Here is a 14,069-nt window from a genome sequence, read left to right as displayed (position 1 = left end):
TCTACAGCTGCCCTCCTCAAACACACGCAAGACTGGAGACCTCCCGATCCCTGGCTTCGGTTTGGCTCTCATCCCAGCCTCGAGACTTGGACTCCTTGGTCTCCAGGACGCTCACACCAAGGACTGCCACTCCAAGCCTCCCGACTTCCGCTGCCTTTCTGCGGCCTTCTGCGGCTCGTCGCTTTCACCTTGGTCACTCCCGCTACCTGCTCGCTCAGCGGGAGCGACATCAACACAAACACGTGGGTGTCGGCCTAACACCCAGCTTCCATGCAGCTGTCCACGGCTCATTCGCCGCGACGTCCGCTCGCTCTTCGCGGCTCTCTCCCTCTCACCGACCTGCTTCCTCTCCTGCTCCCGGTAACCTCCGTCCTCTCCTTTCCTTTCCTTTCTCTCTCCGATCGTTTCTTTCTCTCTCCGATCGTTTCTTTGTCTCCCCCTAAAACCGACTCGCGCTTCTTTTAAAAACGTGAGGGGCCATCACAGCTGCAGCATTAGCCACGGGAGCAATCACGAATGTGGGCAGTTCCTCACCTGTGCACACGTGAGAAGCGCCCACATCGACGACTGCCCCGCTGCTCGCTAACAACGCCCCCTCACGAAGCCGCCTCGGGTGCGATGATTATTTATTTAAAATCAATGGCCTTTTCTCCACGAGCTGTGGACCCATAACACCACAGCTACCTTAAGAGTCGGGTCTACACGACATGGCCAAGGACACTGAATGAATTGAAACAAAGAATTCAAGACGAAATTCGTTGTATCCTAGCTAAAATGTTGCAGCGATCAATGGGGAACCTCAACAGCAGATTGGAAGAATGCATACGTACAGGAGGACACCATCTACAGGACGTAATTTTCAGACATTGATATTTGGATTACAAGTTGTAGTGGTTCAATTGCTGTCAATAAATTTTTTTTGTTGGATTTCTTCTATTTTTATTGGGTTTTTCAAAAGATCCCGTCTATCTGTGTCACCCTGTATATATACAGGGTGGGCCATTTCTATGGATACACCTTAATAAAATGGGAATGGTTGGTGATATTAACTTCCTGTTTGTGGCACATTAGTATATGTGAGGGGGGAAACTTTTCAAGATGGGTGGTGACCATGGTGGCCATTTGGAAGTCGGCCATTTTGGATCCAACTTTTGTTTTTTCAATAGGAAGAGGGTCATGTGACACATCAAACTTATTGGGAATTTCACAAGAAAAACAATGGTGTGCTTGGTTTTAATGTAACTTTATTCTTTCATGAGTTATTTACAAGTTTCTGACCACTTATAAAATGTGTTCAATGTGCTGCCCATTGTGTTGCATTGTCAATGCAACCCTCTTCTCCCACTCTTCACACACTGATAGCAACACCGCAGGAGAAATGCTAGCACAGGCTTCCAGTATCCGTAGTTTCAGGTGCTGCACATCTCGTATCTTCCCAGCATAGACAATTGCCTTGAGATGACCCCAAAGATAAAAGTCTAAGGGCGTCAGATCAGGAGACCTTGGGGGCCATTCAACTGGCCCACGACGACCAATCAACTCTCCAGGAAACTGTTCATCTAGGAATGACCTGACACCCATAATGTGGTGGTGCACCATCTTGCTGGAAAAACTCAGGGAACGTGCCAGCTTCAGTGCATAAAGAGGGAAACACATCATCATGTAGCAATTTCGCATATCCAGTGGCCCATTCTGCAAATTCAGTGCGCCGATCTGGGTCATCCTCGTTGAGATGCTGCAGTAGCTGGAGTTTGTAAGGGTGCCATTTGTGAGTAGCTAATATCCGCCGAAGGGATGTATAACTAATGCCACTCTCCAGTAACATGCGGCGAGTGCTACACTGTGGGCTCTTGCTGAATGAAGCTAGGACAGCCACTGATGTTTCTTCATTAGTGACAGTTTTCATGTGTCCACATTTTGGCAAATCCAACACTGAACCAGTTTCACGAAACTTAGCAAGCAGTTTGCTAACTGTAGTATGGGAGATGGGTGGTCTCGTAGGGTGTCTTGCATTGAAATCTGCTGCAATGACATGGTTACTGCGTTCACCAGACATCAACACAATTTGTATCCGCTCCTCACGTGTTAACCTCTGCAACATGTCAATGGCTGAAAACAAAGAGAAACTTGTAAATAACTCATGAAAGAATAAAGTTACGTTAAAACCAAGCACACCTTTGTTTTTCTTGTAAAATTCCCAATAAGTTTGATGTGTCACATGACCCTCTTCCTATTGAAAAAACAAAAGTTGGATCCAAAATGGCCGACTTCCAAATGGCCACCATGGTCACCACCCATCTTGCAAAGTTTCCCCCCTCACATATACTAATGTGCCACAAACAGGAAGTTAATATCACCAACCATTCCCATTTTATTAAGGTGTATTTATATAAATGGCCCATATATATATATATATATATATATATATATATATATATATATATATATATATATATATATATGTGTATATTGTGACCACTGCCATTGGAAATCAGAAACTCCCTCCTAAACAGTTTTTCAATGGGAAACTAACACACTCTTACACCTTCTCGTTGAGGGATCAGCTTGCAAGCTTGCTGGCTTGCCACACGATGTGCGGGACTTTGGACATTTAAAAGACAAAGCCACAGCCATCCTGAGGTCTCACTCTCATGTCCTCTCTTCCCCCAGACATCCTCTGCTCTGGTCACTGCTTCCGAGCTGCTGTATCCCCTTGAAGAGGAAGACTTTGTGTTCTTTCCATCAGGAGTTGGGGCTGAGGCGTGACTTTTGACAGCTGTTCCCTGTGTGGCCGGGCAACTTCTGAAAGAGTTTTGTGTCTTGTATCTGTCAGAACTGCAATAAAGCTTCTGCTCCTTGGAAACCCTTCTGTGCTCTCCTGTGTAACTTTGTGACCCAAGCTTGACAATATATATATATATATATTTTATGTTGAGCCCTTGCGCTAGACACTTAACCTGAAAATTGCTCAAAGGGCACTGTACAATGGCTGACCCCGCACTCAAACCCCCATATGTCATGTGAGAAGATAACTTCCTCTCAGGGATTAATACAGTGTACCAAAAATATATATTTTTATACTATATATTTATGTATAAACATATATACAGTCATTCAGTCAGTCATTGTCCAACCCGCTATATCCTAACACAGTGTCACAGGGGTCTGCTGGATCCAATCCCAACTAGCACAGGGTGCAAGGCAGGAACACATCCTGGGCAGGCCGCCAGCCCACCGTAGGGCACACACACACAAACACCCACACAACAAAGACAATTTAGGATCAGCAATGCACCTAACCAGCATATCTTTGGACTGTGGGAGGAAACTGGAGTACCCAAAGGAAACCCATGCAGACACGGGGAGAACATGCAAACTCCACACAGGGAGGACCCGGGAAGCGAACCCGGGTGTCCTTACTGCGAGGCAGCAGCGCTACCACTGCGCCACCGTGTGTGTGTGTTATATATATATATATATATATATATATATATATATATATATATATATATATATATATATATATATATATATATATATATATATATATATATATATATATATATATATATATATATATATATATAATACTTTAAATACACTAGTGATAAGAAAAACTTTTAAAAGCTGTGGGAAGATATCAAAACATAAAGGGTTCCTAAATAAAACAATTACAAAAGTACTGTATTAATCCTTTTAACTTTAATTTAATACAAATCTGAATGCAAACCTATAAAAAATGTATTTTACACATTAAGTATAATAGAAATGGGAGACTATGAGACCCTATGTTGTGAAAAAAAACAATAGCATTATGTTTACCTCATCCAGACACCAATATAAAATAATTTGATATTAAAGTGACAACCCAGAGGCACTCGCAGTTCAAGTTATTTATTTATTTTTAAATGTTCATACTTCAACATATTCTAACTAAGGGTCATGACAGTATAATAAGAGAAAAGCATAAGTAGATTTGCATTACAAATGTAATGTGACACTGTTAATAATTTACTTGTAATAACAGTTATACAATGCAATTGTTGCAGTCACTTTACATGATTTAAATTTAACGACATTTGCATATGGTACTTTTAAGAAGCAGACAGAAGCCATTCAGGCAAAGTCCCAAGAACTGTTTTCAGACACATAACTCTAACATGTGCCAAAGTCATTCAATCAGTTGTTCTATCTGGGACCAGTGTTTACAAATCATTAATGAATAGTCTTTTTTATTAGCCAGCATTTATAGAAACTCTCTGTGATACATTAGCGAATAGAAACACAAAGCATAGCTAAAGGCTCACAATGGCTTTGTTGCTGAGGCCACACAACAACTGATAATGCTGAGGGTTTATATTAACCCAATCAATTAAATGTGAAGGGAAGAATTTCAGTGAGCAGAGCCTAAGAAACAGCGACAACAATTCCAAACAACAGGTTGCTAGGCAGACTAATCTGGATTCTGAAATTTTCCTTTTAAGCTCTTTCTGAACTTTCCACGTCCTTAAAGAAAAGACCCATTCAGGCTCATGAAGGCAGCTTGAAACACTGTTGTTTATGGGAGTCATTAAAATGCACTAGAGCTCTTACGCCTAAATCAAGATCCTTGTTTCACATAATGATTGGAACAGCTTTAAACAGCCATTTTGGAGCTTAGCCTTTATATGGTGAACATGCACCCATTTTAAGTAAAACATCTATCTATCTATCTATCTATCTATCTATCTATCTATCTATCTATCTATCTATCTATCTATCTATCTATCTATCTATCTATCTATCTATCTAATAATAATAATAATAATGATAATGTATTTTATGTGTATAGCACCTTTCTCATGTTCAAGGCACTATTATCTATCTATCTATCTATCTATCTATCTATCTATCTCTATATATCTAACTATGTATCTATCTATCTAATGATAATAATAATACATTTTATTTGTAATAATAATAAATTTTTTCTCATGTTCAAGGTACTATCTATCTATCTATCTATCTATCTTTATTTTTCCACAGGGGGAAATTTGGCTTTTTACAGAAGTTCTTTAAATAAATAAATGCTTAAATAGGTAAATAAATAAATAAATAGATTAATTTATAAATAAATATACACAGAATTTGAAGTGTTTGGCTACAAGTCAGAAATTTCGCAACCTTGACTTATGAATCCCCTACGACCACTGGGCTCTCTCACGTACTGTGCAGTTTGGGGTCTCTGTGGTTCATGTGATGCTTCTTTCCACTGGCATTTTCACCCATCTCGACTCTGATATCTTCTCCCATATCCACTAGCAACTGCTGTTATTGTAAGTTGGTTTAGCTGACTTGTGATATTCGCATGGCCAGCAGCCATCTTCTTACATAGTTTTCTAACCTCTAAGTCACTTATTCTGAGTTGTTGGAAGTTTTGAGGTTTTTGCGGATTCAGGGGTGCTAGAAAATGTTATCAGTGCATCTCTACCACAGAAATGAAAATATAGGAACTTTTGATTTAGCAATTAACAATAAATTACATAGAAAGACATGCAAAGTTGGGTTGGGTTAGTTAGTTAGATTATTGGTGAGTGTGCATATAAGTGGGCCTTGTAATGGATTGTCTCTTTGTCCTGTGCTCTTTCTTCCCTTTTTTTACTAACAATGTCAGGATAAGCACCCTACTCCCATGAATTTACATTAAGGCACTTTGAAAATGTGTTATGTTATGTTATGTTATGTTATGTTATGTTTGGTTGAAGGCATAAAATGGGCTAACATCCCGATTCAGATAGGTGATCAGTCACCCAGCTGGGAAGCCCTCATATTGGATGAAGAACATCGGTGGATGGGCATCTCAGCCAGGATGACATAATGAACTAACAGAGAAATTCTGCCTTAAAGTCATATTAAATTTTGAGAGCATTTCCACTTATTTTTCAGTCATAGCCTTTATTTAATAATCTTACAGAGTCGTCGGCAGTCTAGCAACTACGTTCAACTAGTTTGTGACTCGCTCAGATGAAATCAAACAAGTTCGATTTTGTCTTCAGTCGTAGGCTTGGGCTTTGTGTGTATGAGAGCTGACAACCAATAAATGCTCATCCAAGGTACAACTAATATAATTCAGAAATAAGGAATACTGCAGAAGAACTCACCATACAAAGCCAGCTTCGTCAGGCAGCACGTTATTGGCTGTCATAAAAGGGAGTGTGCATGCTGGAAGGTCAGCATGCAGTCACTAAACGTGACAGGTCCAGCGATTTTCAGTTGTGTGCATTGACGAGGTTCCGGTAACGAGATCAGCAGCTGAAGTCAGCAAATCTGAAATATGCCACGACTTGAAGTCACGTATTGTGACATCAGGGCTGGTTGCTCCTCCAATGCGTGAGGTGGCAGCATCCCTCTGCTGAGACTCTTGTGTGCACAATCAGAGGACAGCCTCGGAGTTGTAGCCCTGATGAGTTGGCCCTGCTGGATTCCTTGGGTGCCGGGAGAAGACTTCTCCAAATTAAAGAGATGTTGTAGCGCCGAAAGGTCTGACATAAAGCAGGCAAACCCTTTTAGTTTGTTTTTTCTCTGGAGAATCCATCTACTTTTCCAGAACAACAGAACGTTTATATCATTTGCGTCCTTCCTTCCCAGCTTCCTGCTTCCATCGAACTCTCACTGAGCGGTAAGGACAGTAAAAGCAGATTGTGTAGTTTTATTGGAGAAATGGGATAATAAAGGCAATTGCCTCAATTTCTAGCTTAATCTTGGCAATGTATCTGTTGTTTGGGGGGGTTCTGTTGTCTGTAAAGATGTAAATACTCATTTCCTTTACTTTATTGCTGCTCACTGAGTGCCAGTCCAGGATTTGTGGTAAGTGGGTTGAACAAGAATGAGGGTTGGTTCCTGTCTTACGTTTGATATTGCTGGGGTAGACTCCATCTTGAATTGGGGTAAGTAGGATTGGGAATGCTACACTACTACACCGCATCCCACTAAGATGTGCATGGATATTCAGGGCCTGCAAATTTGCTTATGGAAGGAGGCAGGGAGAGACTGAAGACTGATTAGCAGTCACAGAAAAAACTCCTCAAAAGTCGTCCCATTTAGCCGCTGATGCTTTGAGCCTTTATGAAGCTGGGCTCAATAGGACAGTCAATAGTTGAGGAGCCATGTTCATCTGGGCTCTTTTCTGTCACAGGTGGACTCCAATCAAATTCTAGAAACATCTCAAAGAGGATTCAAGCAAACAGGATGGATCTGAGCACAATGTGAAATGCCACAGTAGAGAGTCTTAATGCTTATATGAATGAGACATTTCGGTTTTTGATTTTTAATAAATTTGCAGATCTTTCCAAACACATGTTGTCACTTTGTCATTATTGGTTATTGAGCATAGATTCCATCCATCCATTATCCAACCCGCTATATCCTAACTACAGGGTCACGGGGGTCTGCTGGAGCCAATCCCAGTCAACACAGAGAGCAAGGCAGGGAACAAACCCCAGGCAGGGTGCCAGCCCACCGCAGTGAGCATAGATTGATGGGCAAAAATGTCAAATGCACGTAAGATTAAATCTACAACACAAAAATATGTAATGAAAGTGAAGGGGTCTGAATACTCTCTGATTACGTTGTATTTGATGAGAAAAAAACTCCTCAAAAGTCATCCCATTTACCGGCTGATGGTTTGAACCTTTATGAAGCTGGGCTCAATAGGACAGTCAATAGTTGAGGCGCCATGTTCATCTGGGCTCTTTTCTGTATTTCTTTGATTTAATAATAGTGATAAATTTAAAATAGATTCTTTACACTTATATAGCGCTTTTCTCACTACTCGAAGTGCTTTACATAGTGAGTGAGGAGCCACTTCAACCACCACTAATGTGCAGCATCCACCTGGGTCAATCAGACTAACATTTTCTAACCCACTTGGTTCTGAACAGAGTCATGGGGGTCTGCTGGAGCGTAACCCAGCTGGCAAAGATCACTAGGTGTGATAGCAGTAGTCTGATTGGGGCTCAGTCAGACTCCTGGGGCAGCGGTACACAGTATGGTAGATACGGCGTTCACAAAAAATAAAAATAAATAATTAAGTACAAAATAATAACCCTTGTAATTTGTAACTGGCCCTGTGTAAGACGGCTCAGTAATGATCAGTCTCCCCAACTAGTGTTAGTTCCGGCCTTATGTCTGATGTTGCTGGGATAGACTCCATCCTGAATTGGGGTAAGTAGGATTGGGAATGTTACACTACTACACCGCGTCCCACTAAGGTGTGCGTGGATAACTGGGAGCTGCAAATTTGCTTATAGAAGGAGGCAGGTACAGACTGAAGACTGATTATTGGTCACAGAAAAAACTCCTCAAAAGTCGTCCCATTTAGCTTCTGATTCTTTGAGCTTTTATGAAGCTGGGCTCAATAGGACAGTCAATAGTTGAGGAGCCATGTTCATCTGGGCTCTTTTCTGTATTTCTTTGAATTACTAATGATAATAAATTTAAAATAGATTCTTTACACTTATGTAGCACTTTTCTCACTACTCTAAGTGCTTTACATAGTGAGTGGGGAGCCACTTCAACCACCACTAATGTGCAGCATCCACCAGGGTGATGCGCCGGCAGCCATTTTTGTGCCAGTGATAATAATAATCAATTAGACTGTCATTTTCTAACCCACTTAGACCTGAACAGAGTCATGGAGGCCTGCTGGTGCCTAACCCAGCTAGCAAAGAGCATGAGGTGTGATAGATAGATAGATAGATAGATAGATAGATAGATAGATAGATAGATAGATAGATAGATAGATAGATAGATAGATAGATAGATAGATAGATAGATAGATACTTTATTAATCCCAAGATAGCAGTAGTCTGATTGAGGCTCAGTCAGACTCCTGGGGCAGTGGTACACAGTATGGTAGATATTGCGTTCACACATAAAAAAAAAAAATTAAGTACAAAATAATAACCCTTGTAATTTGTAACTGGCCCTGTGTAAGACGGCTCAGTAATGATCAGTCTCCCCAACTAGTGTTAGTTCCGGCCTTATGTCTGATGTTGCTGGGATAGACTCCATCCTGAATTGGGGTAAGTAGGATTGGGAATGTTACACTACTACACCACGTCCCACTAAGGTGTGCATGGATAACTGGGAGCTGCAAATTTGCTTATGGAAAGAGGCAGGGACAGACTGAAGACTGATTAGCAGTCACAGATAAAACTCCTCAAAAGTCGTCCCATTTAGCTGCTGATGCTTTGAGCTTTTATGAAGCTGGGCTCAATAGGACAGTCAATAGTTGAGGAGCCATGTTCATCTGGGCTTTTTTCTTTATTTCTTTGAATTAATAATCCATCCATCCATTATCCAACCCGCCATATCCTAACTACAGGGTCATGGGTGTGTGCCGGAGCCAATCCCAGCCAACACAGGGGCGCAAGGCAGGAAACAAACCCCGGGTAGGGCGCCAGCCTACCACAGGGCGTGCACACACACACACACACACCAAGCACAATTTAGAATCGCCAATCTACCTAACCTCTTTGGACTGTGGGAGGAAACCGGAGCACCTGGACAAAACCCACGCAGACACGGGGAGAACATGCAAACTCCACGCAGGGAGGACCCGGGAAGCGAACTCAGGTCTCCTAACTGCAAAGCAGCAGCGCTACCCACTGCGCCACCGTGGTGCCCACATTATTATTATTATTATTATTATTATTATTATTATTATTAGTAGTAGTAGTAGTAGTAGTAGTAGTAGTAGTAGTAGTAGTAGTAGTAGTAGTAGTAGTAGTAGTAGTTATTTACATTTATGCAGTGCTTGTTTCACTACTCTAAGTACTTTACATAGTGAGTGGGGAGCCACTTTAACCACCACTAATGTGCAGCATCCACCTGGGTGATGCGACCGCAGCCATTTTTGTGCCAGTGATAATAATAATCAATCAGACTGTCATTTTCTAACCCACTTGGTTCTGAACAGGGTCACAGGGATCTGCTGGAGCCTAACCCAGCTGGCAAAGATCACTAGTTGTGATAGCAGTAGTCTGATTGGGGCTCAGTCAGACTCCTGGGGTAGCGGTACACAGTATGGTAGATACACTGTTCACAAAAAAAATAGTACAAAATAGTGACCCTTGTAAATTGTAATTGGTTCTATGCAAGAAGGGTAGTTAGTGGTCTGTCTCCCCAACTAGAGTTGGTTCCTGCCTTGCGTCTGGATGTTGCTGAGGTAGACTCCACCCTGAATTGGGCCAATTGGGATTAGGACTGTTACACTATTACACCGCATCCCACTAAGCTGTGTGTGGATAATCGGGGGCCGCAAATTTGCTTACGGACGGAGGGACGGACGGACCGAAGACTGATTAGCACTCGCTATCAGTTTCGTACAAAACCCTGCAGCAAGCATGGGCACCAAAGAAAGCAAATTCTCCAAAGTGATGTTATCAGTCTGAGCTCTCCGTTGTGCTCCAGTGCCTCAAAGAAGTCTTTTTATTGCCATTACAGAACCCTGTTTCTCTGAACAATTCTCCTGTGAATGTGGATTAGAGTTTCAACTTTCCTCTCTCTGTAAATGTTGTGTCTTTCTTGTCTTGGCAATCACATTTTCTCATACCAGTGAGTATTTTCAATTGAAAATTGGCCATCATACTTTAATATAACTTGTTCCCTGTTTTAGACAATATTCAGCAAAGCGGCTTACTTTTTGACGGTTTGTCTGGGTGACCACTCTATGAATTCTTTTAAAGCACACACATAACTGTGTTTACAGCAAAGATTACAAGAGTACTTTCATTCAGAAACATGACCGGCAGGGCTATTCTGTGGTCTTCGGATCAGTAAAAATTTAATAACATTTTCAAATAGTCAATATTTAATTCTGTAAATGCAACTGGTAGTTGTAATCTAGGTTATTAACCGCACTGTGATTTATGGTGGGGTCAGACAACAGAAGAAAACCAAGCACCACCAAGGTCCTCTGGTGACAGTAAAAAAGGGATATAATAATCTTTTCTGTACTGGCTGAGAAATGGATTTTATATCTTGTATTGAGAATAGCACTTGATAAATTTTAATGGTCCATGTTATTAATAAGGCTATAGAATTTTTGTAGGGGGTGGTGGCATTCCTTAATGCACTCAGTTTGTCACTTGGAATAGCTGATACATAATGCATAAATGTCTTCAACACAACTCAGAGGGATGGCGTGTTTTGCTACCTTGTGTGGGGTAACTTAAAATGCTTTAATAATGTGCCTTCGAATGGCCACCGAGGTTTTCATCACACCCTGCTTTGCCAAATTAGTAATCACCCTCTTCATTTTTATGGACAAGGTCATAGAAAATGATTTGCAGGATGTCTAGATTTTGTTTCAAACATGGCAAATCTTTTTTTAGAAACTGCGTATAACTTAATTTGAGAAGGTCTCCATGTAAGCACCATCAGTTTATTGAGACCACTTCACTTCTCTGCACACTTTACATTCGTTTAAAAATGGATACATTTGACGTTTTTCTCCCCATCGATCTACACCCAATAACCCATAATGTCAAAGTGAAGACGTATTTTCGGAAAGGTTTGCAAACTGGAATCTCTCTTTCATAGAAGCATTCAGTCCCTTAATTGACTAAAAAATAAAATCCCCTTTGGCAGAAATTCCAGCTTCGAGTCTTCTTAGGTGAGTCTCTACAAGCTTTGCACACCCAGATTTGGGCAGCTTGTCCCATTCTCCCTGTCAGATCCTCTCAAGCTCCATTAGATGGGATTGGAAGCGTCGATAAACTGGTATCTTCAGGTCTCTCCACTGAAGTTCTGTGGGGTTTTGTGACCTGCAGTGAGCACCCAGACCCCAAACACAAGGGCAATACCACAAGTCCCAGGTTTCAAATAATAATTTATTTTAACAAAGTCCTTCACAGGTTATTCACAAACACAAGCACAGCTCTTCCTTCTCTTTCTTCCTTTCTCTCCTTCTTCATCTCCTCTCACTCCTCTAACGACAACAACATTTATTTCTATAGCACATTTTCATACAAAAAATATAGCTCAAAGTGCTTTACAGGATGAAGAAAGAGAAAAAAGACAAAATACAAAAATAAAATTAGGCAATACTAATTAACATAGTATAAAAGTAAAGTCCCGATGGCCAGGGAGGACCAAAAAAAAAAAACTCCAGAGGGCTGGAGAAAAAAACAAACTCTGCAGGAGTTCCAAGGCCACGAGACCTCCCAGCCCCCTAACATAAATGATCTCAATCAGTCCTCATAGTTTTGAGGCTCCACATAGAGGAACTTGACAATGATGGTCATGTGGACCTCTGGCCTTCAATCAATCATTGTAGGGTCTGCACGGTGCCCTGATCAGGCGGTGGTGGCACAGATCGCCACCACAGAAAACCAGAAAAAGAACAGCAGAGAAAGTAGGAGTTAGTACGGATTTCGGAGCCACCATGAATAAAAACGATAATTCAATACATATACAGAATATCAGGGTTAAACTAAAATGGAGCTATTTGAAAGCCATGTTAAAATAAAGAGTTTTTAGCAGTTTTTTTTAAAGTGTAGTTGAGAGTTGTCCAGCTCCTCTCCCAACTTGGCTGAGTGGGCTTCCTTTATGCCAGACTCGGGGAGTAATTACAGTGTTACCACACTACAGGTTGGAAATACTGTACTTTCGGGTCAGGCGTATGTTACTATAAAGTAGGGACAGTCTGTCCCTACAGCTTCTCCTGGTGGTACCCATGGAACCCAGCAGGTTTGTCTAATAGGACTGCAAATCCAAGCCTGCCCAGTGGGTATCCATGCAGGCACCGTAGCCCAGGGAGACTGCCACCTATTACATTGACAAAGAAAGTAGTCCGTGTAAGTAGTCCACCCCCCTGTAATTCTGTTAACCTGGCCCAGTAAAGAACCTTGAACCATCCCGGCCAGAATGCCAGCCAATGCCTTGCCAGACTCTGGTGTTCGCCAGACTTTCCAATTGGAGTTTGGCCCAAAAAGTTCAATTTTTGTCTTATCAGACCACACAGTCATTTACCTCACACTCTCAGGGACAGTTAAATGCTTATATAGTTAAATAGTTAACCACTGTGGCATAACGCCTGATTGATGAAGTGATGCTGAGATGGAAGAATCTGTCAGAAGTACGACTCAGCAGTTAGTTCTCTCCAGCCACACTATCATGAACGCCTGATTGATGGAGTACTGTTGAGATGGTTTTCCTACTAACAGCTTCTTCCATCTCAGCAGAGGACTTCTGATGCTCTGTTAGAGTGACCTTTGGGTTCTTGGTCATCTCCCAGACCAAGGCCTGCTTACTCAGTTTGGCCAGACAAACAACTCTAGGAAGAGCTCTGCTGGTTCCAGACTTCTTCCATTTCACAATTATTGAGGCCACTATGGTCCTGGGAGCACTCAAAACCTTAGAAATGGTTGTATCCCCTTGCCCTGATCTTTGTCTCACCATAATTTTGATCACGGAGGTCTACAGAGAGTTCCCTTGGACTTCATGGCTTGGCTTTTTGCTGTGAAATGCAGTGTGGATTGGGGGACCTTCTATGCACAGGTACACATGTGTGCCTTACTAAATGATGTCCAATCAGCTGAGTTTACCACAGGTGGATTCCAATCAAGATCTAGAAACATCTCATGGAAAATAAAGGCAAACAGGACGCACCTGAGCACAATGTGGAATGCTACAGCAAAGGGTGCGGATATTTAAATGAATGAGAGATTTCAGCTTTTGATTTTTACTAAATTTGCAAACCTTTTTGAAAATATGTGCTCACTTTATGTCATTATGGGCATGAGCATAGACTGATGGGCAAAAATGTCAAATATATTCAATTAAAATTGAATCTACAACACAGTAAAGTCTGCCGAAAGTGAAGCAGTCTGAATACTTTCTGGTATTTTATTGGAAAAAAATGCAGAAATGTCGTCACACTTAGCCGCTGACGGTTTGAGGATTTATGGAGCTGGGTTCAATAGGTCAGTCAATAGTTGAAGAACCATGTTCATCTGGGCTCTTGGTGTACATTTCTCTGAATTAATAATAATAAATAAATCTTTCCATTTAAATAGCGCTATTCT

Source organism: Polypterus senegalus, chromosome 15 (assembly GCF_016835505.1).
Source record: "Polypterus senegalus isolate Bchr_013 chromosome 15, ASM1683550v1, whole genome shotgun sequence".
NCBI lineage: Eukaryota > Metazoa > Chordata > Cladistia > Polypteriformes > Polypteridae > Polypterus > Polypterus senegalus.
The sequence above is the reverse complement of the archived record's forward strand: the minus strand, read 5'-3'. Positions refer to the sequence as shown.